Genomic DNA, 14,121 nt, shown 5'->3' on the forward strand with positions numbered 1-14,121 from the left:
TACATATATCCAAACCATCTAGCATCATCTCCAATGATACTACCATTAGATCACATTGTGCCATCTGTCTTGAACTTCCTTCTTTGCCCAAAGTCTTCTCTATGACTAGGAGACAACCACCATTCTCTAACTACCTCACTCTTTGTCTCTTAGTCTCTGTCTCTATTTCTGTCTCTATCTTTATCTCTATCTCTCTCTGTCTCTATCTCTGTTTCTGTCTCTGTCCCTGACTCTTTCCCTCTGTCACTCCATCTCCCCTTTGATTAACCTACCTCCTGACTCCCGAATTAACTTTACCTATTCCTGCCTGATTGTGAGATGGGCCTTCCATCATATAAGCTGCCATGAAGTTGGACATTGAAGATGAACAGAAAATTAAATCAGTCATCTCCCTCAATGGACCTCTCTCCAATCTTTGATATTTTCTTTGAACTTATTCCTCATTGGATTCATTCTGCATACTCTTGCCTGTCATTACTGATATAAAAACTCCATTCTCAGTTCAAAATTGCACACTCTATCTTAGACATTCCATCTTCTCCCATTCACTGAGACATGGCTTCCTCTTCATAACACTGCATCCCTGGCCACTCCTTCTAAAACCAGTTAGACTTTTATTTATAGTCTTTGACTCATTGGACATGTAAGAGTCAGAATACTTTTGGGGCCTCATTAACATTTTCAAAATCTTCCTTGACACTTCCTCTCCTTTCTCAATGAATAACTTGTATAGCTCAGAGTTACCTTCTCTATCCCAATTCCTTCCCTTATACTAAGGTACTCACAACTTTTATATTTCTACTTCAATAAACTCCAATATTTTTATATTACTGCAATTTTTTATTATTCTATCTTTCACTGTTTCTTATGACCATAACACAAATATGTTTGTTTGACTTTCAATATGACTTCCATTTAGGGAAATGCTGGAGCCAGTTCCTACCTCTCTTAAAAGCCATTTGTTAAAATTTTAACATACATTTATACCTCAAAAATTGATAAATGATACAAAATAGGCATTTATTGTTTTGTTAATTGTGTAGGCTTAAGAAAGTGATAGGGGAAATTTTAATAAAAATCTAAAATGTATGTTTTCCATACATTTGTTCCTTTATGAAGAGCAGTCATTAAAACTTACCAAAACCCCTCTGTCTCTATTCCTTTCCCCAGCTCAGTTTATACTTAACTTTCCTCACTATCTTAATCCTTGATCCAGTACATACTATAATATCCTGTATTCTGAAATTTTACACCCATTATTTTGCTCAACATGCTTTGTCAAATTCAAATTTAGATTGTTACCATTTTCTATCTTTTTCATTTCTAGTCATATGCTGCTAACCAAAGCTGGAGAAAATCATAAAATCTTGCTGATAGGTTCTACTATAGATTTTATGTCATGTAATATCAACTGAGCCCTCAGAAGGAATGCAGTCCTTTTTTTCCTTTAATGCTTCACTGTATATTCAGAGACCATCTGTTGTTTCTTTGAGGATGGATAGCATTTTTCAGCATGAGTATCTGTCTTGGATTCCTATACTGGTGAAAATAGCTAAAGCTGATCATTTTACGTCATGGCTTCTGCTTTGCACATAGTATATTTCACTTTGCATTGGCTCATGTAAATCTTTCTAGGTTTTTCTGAGAACATCCTGCTCACATTTCTTATAGTTCAATAGTATTCCATGATAATTGCATACCACAGTTTGTTCAGTCATTCCCAAATTGATAGGCATTGCCTCAATTTCTAATTCTTTGCTCCCAGAAAAGCGCTGCTATAAATATTTTTGTATATATAGATTCTTCTCCCCACAACGCCCTCTTAAATATCTCTTTTGGAATATAGACATAATTGTGGTAATGCTAGGTCAAAGTATATGCGTGATTTTATAGTCTTTGGATATAGTTTCAAAATGGTTGAATCAGTTCACAACTTACCCACAATGTAGTAATGTCTAATTTTCCCTACATCCCCTCCAACATTTGTCACTTCCCTTTTCTGTTCTATTAACTAATCTGATAGATATAAGGTAATACTTCAGAATTGTTTTAATTTGGATTTCTCCAATCAATAATGTTTTTGAACACTTTTCATATGGTTATAGATAGCTTTGATTATTTCATCTAAATACTGTTCGTATCTTTTGATCTTTTATCAACTGAGGAATAACTCTCATTTTTATAAATCTGACTCAATTTTCTGTATATTTGAGAAATGAGACCTTTATCAGAACAACTTGCTTCAAATTTTTTTCATAATTATTGCTAACTGTATTCCTCCCATCCCATTTATTCTATTCTCTCTCCTTTTATCCAGTTCCATTTCAAAAGTGTTTTGCTTCTGATTACACCTGTCCTCTATCTCTCCTCCCTTCTATCATTGCCCCGCTTCTTTTATTCCCTTCTCCTCCTATTTTTCTGTAGGTTAAGATAGATTTCTATACCCAGTTGAATCTTATATGTGATTCCTTCCTTGAGCTAGTTCTGATGAGAAGGTTCACTTATTTTTAATAATAATATCTGTATATTTAATAATAATATTAATAATTATTTTAAGATTAATCTTTACCCGCTTTCTCTATCCCTCCTCTATAAAAGCTTTTTTCTTGACTCTTTTAAAGGAGACAATTTACCCTATTCTATCTTTCCTTTCCCCTTTCTCCCAGTATATTCTTCTCTAACCCTTAATTTTATTTGATTTTTTAAAAATACCATCCCTTCACATTCACCTCAAACCTTCGATATCTGTCTATATGAGAAAGTTCTTAGTTATAAGTATCATTTTCCCATGGAAGATTATAAACAGTTTAACTTTATTATAAAGTCCTTAGGGTTTCCTTTTTCTGTTTTTCTAGAAAGCCAGCAAATTTGAATGTCAAATAGTGGATTCTTTTAATTTTTATTTCACTTTCTGGTAAGAAGAGAATTCATGATAGAATATTATTTAAAAATCCTAAGGAAGAGAGTATTCATAGAAGGTTGTGATCAAAAGAGAAGATAAGTCAAGATAGAAAAAAAAACAAGAAATCATTGTTGATTTTGGAGACAGTAATTTAATTTTAAAATTGATGGAAATGGCTTTCATTTCTACTAAGTTACTAAAGACTGAGAAGTTTATGGGTGGTAGGTAATAAATGTAGAAAAAAATTCACTCAGAGTTTGGCTGGAAGAAGGAAAAATTATAAGATTATAGACTGGGGGTTTGTTAGCATCAAGTGGTGTTTTTTAATAGGAGAAAGATAATCATGTTTGAAGGTAGGAGAGAAAATGTCATTTATATTAGTATAACTACAAGAAATTGTCATGTGCCCTTCTTAAAAGTGCAGGTAAATTTTAAAAAAAATTACTGAAATTGCCAGAATTTACAGCAAAGAATTTCCAGAAAAAGATTTAAAGATGAGCTAAGTTATTTTTAATTGAAGCTAAACATAAAGTTTTTCCCCCATGGTGAGATCTGTGTATATGAGAGATCAGTAGATTTTTCTACCTCCATTCTCTGGAGACAGAGAATGCTGGACTTTAAAGGGAATTATAGACCAGGGTCACAATTCATTAATGATGCAACAAGCATAAACTCAGATCTAAAAGTTTGTGAGAAAGTATGCCTGCAGAAAACAGATATCTGGAGGCAAACATTGAGTTGGGATTCAAAATTACTTTTATGAAAACTAGATACATTTGTCATTTTTGTTTAAAATCTTTATTTATCACATTCTGAGCCGAACTTGAATTGTTGTGGTTTTCATTTTACCTAACAGAATGCATTGCCTGCAGGCAAACAGAATGTTGGGTTTAAACTTTTAATACTCTGGGGCCAAATCTGCTGGCTTTAATAAGAGACAGAGGCTCATTTGGATCTCTCAGTCATTGCATAAAACAACTTAGCTTCCGTTCATCATGTTCATTGCCTTAATTCTCGCAGTATGGCATTGGGGAAGGAGATAGTTGCCAGGGTGCACATGGCATGCGCTAAGTAATAAATCTGAGATTCTGTCAACAGACACATTCTCACATGCAGGTAATTGTCTAATTTCATCTTCTTTCATCTGTAGCCAAAAAGATTTCAAATGGGCTTTGTTGACAAATCATTTTATATAGCAGGCTTAAAAACAAATCCAAAGCACCATTCAGATATGATCTCTAGAGTCAGCAGACTTTTCAAAGGGAGATAACAAAATATCGGTCATCAGTTTGAAAGTTATTTTCTATCAACTCGTGTGACTGAGGATTTAGTTCAAAATAGTGGTGCATGTGGGCAGCAGCTATGAACTTGTGAATGAAAGCTATCTCAAATTCTACAAATTGACAGCTTCTGTACTTTTATCTTTAAGTTGTCTATTTCTCTGCAGGTCAACATGGCAACATCTACATAAATTCAGCCAGAAGTATATTGACAAAGAAACATAAAACAAGTTGCTAAATCATGTGAATTTGTCTACAGAAATGGAAATTATGATAGCCATTCAAGTTCAGGTTATTACTCTCAGAAATAACTAAAAAGGCATCCTCACAGAATTTTGTTTTTCTCCCTAGAACTCAAGGTTACAGTTCTGAACTTCTTGCTTACTTACTCTAATCTTAGTTTCTTCACATTGGCAACAATGGGTCAGAATAGTAGAGAACTTTAGCTGGGCAATGAGGCTAAATATCAGGGGCAATATTCATTCCAAGTCTCAGGATGGATTTAAGTGAACTTTGACCCATGAAACACCCCTTCATTCTTATAATGAATGTCACTATACAATGAAGAGAATAGTAGGAAATGAATGACAGGGAAGGAACTGAGAATTCTGCAGTGAACTGGTTGTCATGGTTTACTTTTTTTTTCCTTTATGACTCCTTCATCATTGTGTGTGTTTCTCTGGCTTTTGGACTTTTGGTCAAGGGAATCAGAAGTATAAATCAGTTCAGTTCAATTGAAGAGATTTGAAATATTTTATTTACAAGGAACTGTTAGGAGCTGGGTATGCAAAGATAAAAATGAAATACTCTGTTGATAAGGAGCTTTTCTTTTACTGGGCAAATGACAAACGAGTAAAGTATAAGGAAAATTGAAGAAGGAAATACTAAAAACTGGCAGTTTTCTGGAAGAGTTGACAGAGGCAGAAGCAACCATACTGAGCCTCGATGAAAGACAAGGGCTTGGGGAGGCAAAGATGAGAAAGAAATGTATTTCAGGCATGACTTATGTGTGCACAGAGATGAGCTGTATTGATGGCATATGATGTTTAGTGATGGCTCAGGGAGTAACTTGTATTCTGTTTTGGCTTGACTATGAGAATTAATGAAAGCAAAATGTACAAAATCAGTCTAAGAAGGCTGGTGAGAGGCAGACTGTATGAAGTCTTAAATGTCAGGCTAAGAAGTTCCAATTTTATCTTGTGCTTAGTAGGGAACCAATGAAGATACTTTTTAGCAGAGGTGCAAAATTGTCAGACCTGTGCCTATAAATATTATTTTGGAATGAATATTATAGGTAGATTGGAGAGGGGGAGAGAATGGAAGCAGGAAGATACCTTAAAGGGTATTACAATTGTAGAAGTTTTAAATTAGGCTAGTGATGATATAAGTGGAGAGAAAGGGTCAAATTGAAAAGATGTTAAGGATGTAGAATAGAAAAGATTTGCCCTGCTTTAGTTTAATTAGTCCTTAGTCATCTTTGCCTACTTTGCCATGTACCATCTATTTTACCCTTCCCTTGCCATCAAAATAAAATCAATACTTTGGGGTGTCAATATACACCTCAAGGGTTTCATTCCTTGCCCCTATAACTTTGTGAAGTCTGGCTACCACTACCCTTTATATATGATTGCTCCCCATTAAAATAGTAAGAATAATCATATGAAACTGCATTCATTCAGTTTTTTCCATTGTGGGTACATCTAACCTGCCTAGTCCAGACTTGCTGTTTCTTGTTTCCCATTAGAAAAATATTCTCCTGTCTGATTAAGCACACAAACTATAACTTCTTTTAGAGCAAAATTTCTTAAGTATTTTGTGTGGAATAATTCACTTTGGCCATGGTAAAAGAGGAGACCCCTTTTCAGAATCATATTTTTAATCAAGAGAAAGATTTGCTAGCTTTTGATTAGAGGTTAGAAAAAATTAAAATATGCTTTTTTTCCCACTCAAATTCGCAGATTCTTTGATGTCTATCCATGAACACTTTGGGGATCTGGGGAACTGAAGTTTAAGAACCTTTGTTTTGAAAGTTGATTCGATAGATAAGAATGGGAAAATGGAAAAGGAATTGACTCTAATTACCTAAAACATCTGATTAAAAAAAAAAACGAAATGATGAATAAGCGTCGCAATGCAAACACTGCAGTGCACATATAAGGAACAACTTCTAATTGTACAGTCAGGCAACACATCTAAGCCAAAATGAATGCTTTGGAAAAGTCTCATGTCATTGTCTAATTTAGTTCATAAAACACCCACCCACACCTGAAAGAGAAAAAAATGTAGTTGTTTAAAAACTTAAAGTTTTTTCTAAGCTTCTGACAAACTAATAATAATAGTTGCTACTTCTAAACCACTTTGGGGTTTACAAAGAGCTCTCCTTTCAAGGAAGAGTAGGATCTCAGGCAAAGGCCTTACTTCTGCCCTGACCAGCCTGTAGGCACTCACCTAGAGCCAGAGACACTCTGCTCTCCTAATAAAACCTTGAATGCATAAAATCTGTCTGACTCTTTCTTATAGGCTTCCCTTTCCAGATCATCATCTATATCATGCTCACTGAATGTGGGTGTTCAACAAGTTCTGTCACTTGCCCCTCTTCTTTGTGTGTGTGTGTGTTTTCTCAGTACCCTTATCATCTCCTATATGTTTAATTATTGTCACTATGCATATTATCCCATAGTCTATATCTGACTATATACATATCTATAGTTGGTTCTAATTTTTCTCCAGAGCTCCAGTCCCAGATCATTAATTATCTATTGGTCATTTATAACTGGATGTACCAAAAGCATCTCAAATTCAAAACACTAAAATAGAAATCCATTATCTTTCCTCCCTCTTCCCCCAAAAAAATATTTATCCCTTTCTTTTACAGACTTTTCAATTTCTGTTGAGGCTACCACCATCATTCCAGTTGCCCAGGTTCACCATCTTGGAGTTATTCTCACTATTTCATTCTCCTTTAACCCTCACACCCAATTACTGATCAAGCATTGTCCACTCTGCTCTTCTACTTGAATATTGACCCTTATTTTAATTCCCATGGCTGCCTCCTCATTCAGGCTCTCATCACAACTTTTAAAGATAATCACTACAACCTCTTAACTATAGTCTGCCTTCAGCCTCTTTCTTCTTCATATTCCATGTATCTGTACTGCAATACAGATTGCACAAAGTTGCTCCCTTGTTCAATAAATAGTCAATAATCCATAAATATTTATTAAATACTTATTATGAGTTAGGACTGTGCTAATTTGTGAGGACACAAAAAAATCTTTCCCATAGAATGAAATGCTAATTCTTTTTTTTATATTATTTAAAGCATTTTATGACCAGTCTCCAATATACCTTTCTAGGTTTATTGTGCTTTACTTCCCTTCAAGCCTTCCACGGTCCAGCTAAACTGATGTTTTTGCTATTCCTCACACACACTGTTCTGTATCCCATGTTTGTTCCTTTCTCATAGATTCTTCTAGATGTAAACATAAACACAAACATATATTATATATGTAAGCTTTCCTTAGTTCCGAGTCCCACAAACCTTAGCATCCATTCAAGCTACACTTTCTATACAGTTCTTCTCTGGATTCTTGCTCCTAGTTGCTATTGCTTCCCCTAAAAACTTGAATTTTTTTCATATTATATATACATATTTATATTACATATGCCTATACACATGTGTGTACATGCATTGCAACTATGTATAAGGAAACTATTTGGATTTTTTTGTGGTGAGCTAGTCTTTTTTGATATATGCTGACCCAGCTCAAGACCTGCCCCACTTCTCTTACCAGATATCCTTTTTTTCTGAAACATTTTAAAATAGAAACCTTTCATTATTATTATTGAATGAAATACTTTATAAATATTTGTAAAGCACATAAAACAGTACCTGTCATATAGAAGTTATTAAGTAGATTATTATCTTTCATAAACTTTCATCTTTATGCAAACTCAATAATTAGTATTAATTATTTTGTTAGTGGAAAACATGAAAGACAAACCAATGTGAAACATTATCTTTATTATTATTAATAATAATTATTATACTCTTAATCTTTTCTGGTTTTGATACTGCTTCCTATTGGGCTGCTCTTAGTTGCTCTAGCATAAGTTTTATCCTACTATGGGTAATGCCAGCCCACAGTTCTTTGCAGGTTGATGAGAAAGAGAGAGAGAGAAAGAGAGAGAGAAAGGGAGAGGGAGAGGAAGAAGGAAAGGGAGAAAAAGAGAGGGACAGGGACAGGGAGAGGGAGAGAGGGAAAGAGAGAGGGGGAGAGGGAAAAGGAGAGGGGAAGAGGGGGAAAGGGGGAGAAGGGGAGAGGGGGAGAGGAAGGAAGGGGGGGAGAGGGGGGGGGGGAGGAGAGGGAGGGAGGGGGGAAAGGGGGAGAGGAGGAGAGGGGAAGAAGGAGAGGGGGAGAGGGAGAGGGGGAGGGGAAGAGGGAGAGGGGGAGGGGGAGATGGAGTGGGAAGAAAGGATGGGGTGGGAGAAGGAGCAAGACAAACAGAGACAGAGACAGAGACAAGGAGATGGAGGCAGAGAGGGAGTGATAGAGACAGAGAAAGAGACAGTGATACAGAGACAGAGAAAGACAGAGATAGAGATAGGTACAGAAACACAGAAAGATAGAATGAGAGAGAGAGAGAGAGAGAGAGAGAGAGAGAGAGAGAGAAAACAGAGAGACAGAGAAAGACAGAGAGACAGAGAGAGACAGAATCAGAGATAGAGAAATTGAAAGACAAAGTAAGAGAGAGTCAGAGATAAATAGAGAAACAGAGACAGGGATAGAGACATAGATGAGAAAGCAATATCATTCCAACATTCCGGTGCCTTCACAGAAAATTTTATGCTTACAAAATACTTTTGTATCTGTTGTGAACAATGCCTAATTCCTCTGATATCCCCATGGTCACATAAGTTAATGAGCTGCAGAGCTAGGAAAAAAAATATATTTTCAAAATCCCCAAATTATCACTCTAATACTTAGTACAAGGATTTTTTTTTCCACTACAACTCACTTTCCCAACTTATTTCTCCCAAAGCTCCATTTTTCTGTGAGAGAAATAAACTGTTTTCCTCAATCAGAAAATGAAATGATTCATCTCTATGGTTATCCCCCATCCAGTGTGTGCTGGCCAGAGTCCATCTTTATGTCTACCCTGCTGTCCCTGCATACCTGTTTACTTATACCTTCTCAGCTTTATTTCAAACACACTCAGTGTTTGGAACAAAGCCATCATTTAAGACAGAAAGGTGAATAGTGGCCACTTAGAAACCCTCTTTTGAGACTCTCTCTGTCTGTGATGTCAAGGAGATCATGTATCAAAAAAGTGACTGGACCTGAAGTGCCGACCAGTTATAAACAGTGAGTGTATAATGGTACTCTCTTAATCTCTGCTTAGACTTTGCCATGATTCTCTTCACAAGCAGAGTAGTTCAACTTTAATGTTGTTTAGGGATCCTTTTCATCCAGCAGCTGACTGGAATGGAGCATTTTGTTTGGTTTATTATCATTATTATCATTGTTGTTATTGTTGTTGTTGTTTTTGCTGCTATAATATCTTGATACTTACAGAAGCATGGAAAATTCTCCAAAATATTTCTTCATACTAACAAGAAAATGGAAAAATGGATTTGATTTTTCCAGTCAGTGTCACTGCTTTCTATTTGCATCTATAATTAAAAAAACACTTTAAACTCTGTTTGGAATTTGAAGATTTTCTTAAATATCTGTCAGGCTTGAACACTTTGTTTAACAGAGGTTTTAAATTAATGCTGGTCAGCATTTATATTGAGGACCACATGTGACTTCAGGATTCTAATGGTAAAAGAAAGCAAAAGAAGGAGTCTTTTCCCCTCAAGAAGAAAGGCCTTTTCCCCTCAATTGCACAGAGACTTAGAATCACAAAAGTTAGATTTGGAAGTTTAAACTTTCTCTGTGTTTCCAATGTTTACTACAGTGGCCAGAAAATAGTAGGTATTTAATAAACATTTATTAACTAAACACTACTTGCGTGTGTGTGTGTGTGTGTGTGTGTGTGTGTGTGTGTGTGTTTAAATTTTTTTTCCTTCTTGGAACCAATTTAAATGAATGAAGTTCAAATATGGCCCTCTATACCTTCATTTCTCACCTCCATTATAAGCACTCTTCCTTGGATGCTTCTTTGATGTGAGAAAAATTTTCCCATTCTTTCTCTTATCCCTTTTTCTTGACAATCTATTACCCCTATATCATCTCAACATAATTGACTAACTCCCACACCTTCTGACTATGTAGAATTTTTTTAACTCCCCTAATAATGTTTAAGTTCTTAGAAGTTGCATTTATCATCTTCCCATATAGAAATGCAAAGAACTTAACCTTATTGAGTCCCTTATTATTTCAATTTCATGTTTATGTTTTTAATATTCTCTTGAGCCTTATATTTGAAAGTCAGATTTTCTATTTAACTCTGTCTGTTAATCAGGATTGCTTGAAATTCCTTTGTTTCATTGTGTCCATTCTTTGGTATATTATTCTTTGTTGTAATTTAAAATTTTTCTCTTCCAAAATTTTATATTACAATACTAGTGTTTCTTTAATATGGTAGCTATAAAATCTTTTGTAATTATAACTGCTACTGCATAGTATTTGAATGGTTTTCTCTAGGTGCTTCAAATATTTTCTCGTTGAATTGGGGGCTTTGGAATTTGATTATATATTCTTAGGAGTTTTCATTTTAGGATTTATTTTAGGTGATGATAGGTGAATTCTTTTAATTTTTGTTTTACTCTCTAGTTCTAAGATATTGAAACAATTTTTCTTTACAATTTCTTGAAACATGTATAAGCTTTTGCTATGATGATGATTTTCACATAGTCTAAAGATTCTTAAATTATTTCTCTTTGATCTGTTATCTAGGCCAGTACTTTTTCTGATGACATATTACTATTTTTTTCTGTTTTCATTCTTTTGACTTTATTTCATTTTTATTTATGTCACATGTGCTCATTAACTGCCTAATTCTAACTAATTCTATTTTTAAGCATTTATTTTTATTAGCAAAGTTTTTAAACTCTTTTTTTCCCCATTTGATCACTTCTGTTTTTTTGAGATATTATTTTCTTCAATATTTTTCTTGCTTCTTTTACCAAGCTGTTAATTTTTTTTCATAATTTTCTTTTCTGGTTCACATTTCTTTCTCTAATACTTTTTTTATTTTGAAAATTATTTTTAACTCCTCTAGGAATTCTTGTTGGACAGTGCTAAATTTGCATTTTTTTTCAAAGCTTAACTTCTGTTTTTTTTTTTTCTTTAGTGTCTTCTTTTCAGGTTATATCTTTCTTTCCTTGATCTTTGTATCTTGTATCTTATATCTTGATCTTTCCTATCATAATAGCAATTTTATTTATTTACTTTTTTATTTATGAAATAAAGCAAGCAATTCCATAACATAGTATAAGAAACGTATGACTTCTTATGTATATATATATATATATATATATATATATATATATATATATGAAATGTATTGTTAGATTCTTTTCTTTTGTTTACTCATTTTCTATTCTATTTCTTGATTTGGAATTTATGTTAAACGGGGATCTTTGCTCCTGGCATGGAGTGGGGGGTAGGGTACAAAGGAGCATCCTTTTCAGCTTCAGGGTTTTTTACACTGCTGTGTTAGAGATATTTCTGGGAGGTTGGTGGGTTTTGGTATTTAGAAAGAGGTGTGGTCACTGCTCTCCAGGTCTGAATTCTGGCCCTTTTCCAAGAAGGAACCTCATTTTCTTTTAGATCTTAATTGACTGCTCCTCAGCTCCCTGCTTCTTTGTGCTCTAAAGCTATCCTCCTTCTTAAGGCCCCTTCTGACAAAAAATGCTATTCTCTGCTGTTTAGCTGTGATCTAGAAGTGGGTATAGGCAATAGAATTCCCAAACAGCTCTAAGTCCTGCATCCAATGCTTATCACAAAGTGGCTGGGGTGGGCTCTGTAATCTGTTTTTAACCAATTGCCTGGTCCTTACTGTCTCTGACTTAAAAGTTCAGAAAAATGCTACTATTTCTGTCCATTACAATTGGTAATATATGCACATGATTTTGGCCCAGTTCCTGTCCCCCCATCTCAGATTTTGTTTTGTTTTTTTTAAGACTTGAATAATGTCTTACCCTGATCATTTGCTGATTCTGCTACTTAAGATTTCCATCTGAGATATTATTTTAAAATTAAGTAGAGGGGAATGTGTATATTGGCTGAGTGCTGTCTTTATTCTGTGTCTTGAATCTACCTCAGATAGTCATTAATTTTTTCTTACATAGTTCTTTTCCTATTTTTCTCTGCTAATCTCATTTTATTTTTTAAAAAAATCTTTTTTTGCTCTTTTAAAATCTCTTTTTTCTAGGATTTTGGGGAAAGTTGATCAATTTTTTATGTTTTCAAATCATTTTTTCTTTTGCATTTGTATTTTGAATTTCTGTATCATCAAGATGAATGATGGTGATGTTCTTAGCTATTGTTTACTCATTTTTCTAGCCTATATTTAGCTTTTATCTTTATGTTAGAGTTGATTTTAAAATTTTATCTTGTGAAGGGGTGTCATGACTAGTCTGCAGTTCTGCTTTTAATGTTCTTCTGTTTTCATAGTTTACTCTTGAGGCCTGTCAGTTTTCAGTGCTAATGACATGGTATGATGTGGGAGTGTTCTCTCCATTCTCCTCCTGGTCTGTACTCTGCTCTTTATACAGGCAAAGTCCCTGCATCCTCAGGGCCATGACTCCTTGCTTCTCTCTGTCCTGTGTCTGTGATCTGTTACTGGATATTGGGAGACAGGCCTGTCAAATGGCACCAATTCCTTCTTTCAGTTTTAAACTGGGGAGCCTTATTAATTCTAGCTGTTAGACTGCTCCTTACTACTGATGCTGCCCCCACAGCCAAATGCACCTTCTAATGAGCTGAGCTCCTGGCCAGTCTCTGCCCCTGAGTTTGCAATGCTTTATGTCTATCTTTTTTAGTTGTCCTGGAAAAGTGACTCAGTGGAACTTTTTCTTGCATTTCTCTTTCAGAATTCTGTTTGCTACACTTTTTTAGTTCATTATGAAAAAGGTGTGAGGAAAGCTGCAGCAAATTTGCTACAATTCTGCTCTATTAAACTCTGCTTCTAACCATTTCTTTTAAAAACCTTAAGTTTTCCTTTTCTCCTTTTATTTCATTCCTTCAAACAGATTTGGAAAAAAGGCTATTGAAGCCCTCACAGCTATAGTATACATCTTAATCATTTTATAACTTAACTGTCCTAGGTTTCTTAATGTGGTTAATAGTTTTTGTCTCTATGTATAAGATTTGAGAAGTTTGAGAGAGATGAATTTATCTAATCATAGCATCTTCCAATTTTATAATTTTCTTAATTAGGAAGCAAGGTGCTATATATTGGAAAGATCACTGAACTGGGAGTCAAAGGATTTGTTTTGGGGTCTTTACTATATGGCCCTGGACAACTCATCTAATTTTGACTAGCCGTAGTTTCTAGTAAATTGGGATTATATTATCTAGCCTATATATCATAGGAAAAAAAATGCTAATTCCAGAAGAAAACTAGTAGGTATTGGCAAGGATTATGAAATTAGAGACAAAACTGGCATTTTAATCACATATACTATTGAAACAAAAAAGACTTCAGAAGAGAAAGATCTATCACTTCATCTTATAGAAGAAGAAAAAGATAGGTATAGTTGAAATCAACCAAATATTTAGAGAGAATAGAACTCAGAGTTGAGAGAAAGGATAAAGAGAATCCTTTGTCCTTAACTTCTTCAAATCAAGTTAATGCAAGAGTAATGGGAAGCTCTTGAGAATGAAAGTATAATTACACTGAAATAGATGATTCTGATAGAAGAAAAGGGGAGTCTCTGAAGATATTTCTGTAAATTGAAAAGCAACTTATTTACCACTGTAGATTTTT

Source organism: Sarcophilus harrisii, chromosome 2 (assembly GCF_902635505.1).
Source record: "Sarcophilus harrisii chromosome 2, mSarHar1.11, whole genome shotgun sequence".
Lineage (NCBI taxonomy): Eukaryota > Metazoa > Chordata > Mammalia > Dasyuromorphia > Dasyuridae > Sarcophilus > Sarcophilus harrisii.